The sequence below is a fragment of the Neofelis nebulosa genome, chromosome Y (genome assembly GCF_028018385.1).
Source record: "Neofelis nebulosa isolate mNeoNeb1 chromosome Y, mNeoNeb1.pri, whole genome shotgun sequence".
In the NCBI taxonomy this organism is placed as follows: domain Eukaryota; kingdom Metazoa; phylum Chordata; class Mammalia; order Carnivora; family Felidae; genus Neofelis; species Neofelis nebulosa.
The window spans coordinates 120,070-123,153 of NC_080801.1; the positions used below are offsets into that span (position 1 = coordinate 120,070).

General features: G+C 51.2%; 1 pseudogene; it reads right to left on the reverse strand.

The window, feature by feature from the left end:
* Positions 1 to 341: 341 nt before the first annotated feature.
* On the reverse strand, positions 342 to 1,060 carry LOC131503517 (uncharacterized; annotated as a pseudogene).
* Between the last annotated feature and the right edge of the window lie 2,024 nt (positions 1,061 to 3,084).

Consider the following 3,084-nt stretch of genomic DNA (forward strand, 5'->3'; position numbering starts at 1 on the left):
AATATCCTTGGTCAAAGCGTTGGAATCCAGTTAACTCGGAAAGGTGTGGGACTCAGAATACCCACTATTGCCATTTGTATTGAGAATACCAACTATTGCAACAACTTTCCACCCATATTCGATCTTTCGTCCAGAAAGAGTGGCAGTCAAAAAAGGAGACAAAGAAAGAAAATGAGGCGGGAGGAGCCAGAGGTGGGTGAACAGCAAGGGAATTCTAGCTTTATTACACAAGCATGGAACCAACTTCCTTTGGAGTGGGTGTGGGGTGGAATAGCTTCTTCTGAAGACTTCAGACCAATGAGGGAACAAGAGAGAACATGGATCTGCCCCTACCCTCCTGGAGACATCTCAATCTGGGGTTAGGAAGAAAGGGGACCTCCCTTGCGGTCCAGGGGTCTCCTCCCTCCGCAGACCTGGTGCTGGGAGGCAGCAGAGGGCACAGCTGCCCCGGAGTCCCAGAAGGCGGCGCCGCATCCCGGGGGCGCGGGCCGGGACCGTCTGGTGCTTCTTCTCCTGTAAAGTGCACTAGGGGACGCGGTCCCGGCTGTCCCTAGTTCATCCCTCCAGGCACAACCCGTCCCGGGGCTGAGAAGTCGCGCGGCGGTGGCCCGCATCTCCCGCCCAGGCACTGGGAAGAGGCGGAGTCTCACCACGGGTTCCAGGTTCACTCCCAGGACTTGGCGCGCCTGGCGTAGCGCTTCTGGCAGGCTGCTCTCGACCCACACGGCGCCTACTACGCGGATGGTGGGGAAGGTGTTCAACGTCGGGGTGGCCGCCCTTCCACTCTCCTCCAGGGTGCGGCCCCTGGAGCACGGCCCGGGTGCCGCGTGCTTATGGGGGCTGCTATCCTCCCCGGACGGTAGCGGCGGGGGCGGCACCTTCCTCTGGCCTACCGCCACCGTCCGGGCTCCGTGGCGCCTCCGCCTGGCAGCTGGCGGGCGCGTCTGGAGGCGGGCCTCGGGGGCTGCTGCCTCCGCATGGCCCCTCCTGCAGCGCTAGAGGCTCCTCCTATGGCTGCTGGGGCCAAGGCCGCCCTGGGCCAGCGCCTCCGCCTCTTCATGCTGCTCAGGATGTGAGGCCGCTAGGGGCCGCTGCGCTTGCCGGGTCTCGCGGCCGCCTCAGGACCCTAATGAATTTCCTACCATGAAGCCAAATCAGGAGGCAGGCTGTGAGAGTTACACCGCAGTTGCTAGGAGACCAGGCGCTTTGTGAGGTCACAATGTCTGCATATCTTATCACGGTGGGCTGCCCAAAGCTGCCTTAGGTTTGGCTGTGTTTAAGATTATGCCCTTGAGAAAGACCTGCACGCAATCTTACCTGAGAAGGCCCATAATTCTTCACGAGTTCAAGAGGGTTGTCCTAGAGGTGAATGCACGGGTGCTTCAGCCTCCATTCATTCCATCTAACATGAAATGACACTTAGCGGTGGAGAGTACACACAACTTGCAATCAAACATGACTCTAAGAGGGTTTTAGCTAATTAAGTGCCTTGTCATGCAACACACTGAAAGCCAAATTGAAATAACTACTCTACCCTTTCAAAGAACACCGATATATTGTGCCTTGCTTAGGGTTCTATACGTGTGTTGCTACAGCTCACAGTTCACGAAGCTGTTCTTCACAGCAGCAGCAAACAGTTGGCCTAGTTAGTATCCATGCGCACTTTCATGCAGCTTAGGGAAGACTGAGTCATTGTGTGCTTAAGAGCAAAGCGTCAACGAATTCTGTGTGAGTGGCCAGTAGGGCATTCAGTGCCACTAAAACCTATTCACTACCTACCAATTCATGGTATTTCAGGTAAGTCATTCACAAGGTAGTAAGAGACCGTATGGGATTCCAAGGGTAGAAAACGTGTTACACCGTCCGTGTAAGTGCTTTTGAAAGCAACCAGCATAGTCCATCCATCATCACCACATACACAATTCATTCACAAAATACTACAATGACCACCTACCACGATCAATTGAAATCCACTTCCGCATGAAAGGATGACTCCAAACTATGTGAATCACTAAAAGTGGTAAGTCATGGTAACAAGCAGAAGAGAAACTTGCCAAGGTTAACGTGATACATGTGACAGGCCTCTGTCTTTATTTAACTCCTTTTCTTAAACACACAAACAAAACTTTTATCTACGCAGCTTAAGCTACTACTACCTCATGCTCATAAAGTGCTGAAAATGGAAAGCTATCCTCATATTCAGTAAGAGCAACCCCTGGATTTCCTTTTTCATTAAATGTAATTTATTTTCAAATTGGTTTCCACGCAACACCCAGTGTTCATCCCAACAGGGACCCTCCTCAATGCCCGTCACCCACTTTCCCCTCTCCCCAAACCCATGTCAACCCTCAGTCTGTTTTCAGTATTGAAGAGTCTCTTATGGTTTGCCTCCCTCCCTCTCTATAACTGTTTCCCCCCATCACCTCGCCCATGGTCTTCTGCTAAGTTTCTCAGGATCCACACATGGATGAAAACATATGGTATCTGTCTTTCTCTGCCTGACTTATTTCACGTAGCATCATACCCCCCAGTTCCATCCACGTTGCCACAAATGGCCAGGTTTCATTCTTTCTCATGGCCAAGTAGTATTCCATTGTATATACATAAACCACAACTTCTTTATCCGCTTGTCAGTTGCTGGACAGCTAGGCTCTTTCCATAGTTTGGCTGTTGTTGAAAGTAGTGCTATAAACATTGGGGTACATGTGCCCCTATGTCTCAGCACTCCTGTACTCCTTGGGTAAATTCCTAGCAGTGCTATTGCTGGGTGTTCGGGTAGATCTATTTTTAATGATTTCAGCAACCTCCACACTGTTTTCCAGAGCGGCTGCACCAGGTTGCATTCCCACCAACAGTGCAAGAGGGTTCCTGTTTCTCCACATCCCAACCAGCATCTATAGTCTTCTAATTTGCTCATTGTAGCCACTCTGACTGGCATGAGGTGGTATCTCAGTGCGGTTTTTATTTGGATTTCCCTGACGAGGAGTGCTGGTGAGCATCTTTTCATGTGTCTCTTGACAATCTGGATGTCTTTTTTAGAACAGTGTCTGTTCAAGTCTTCTGCCCGTTTCTTCCCTGGATTCT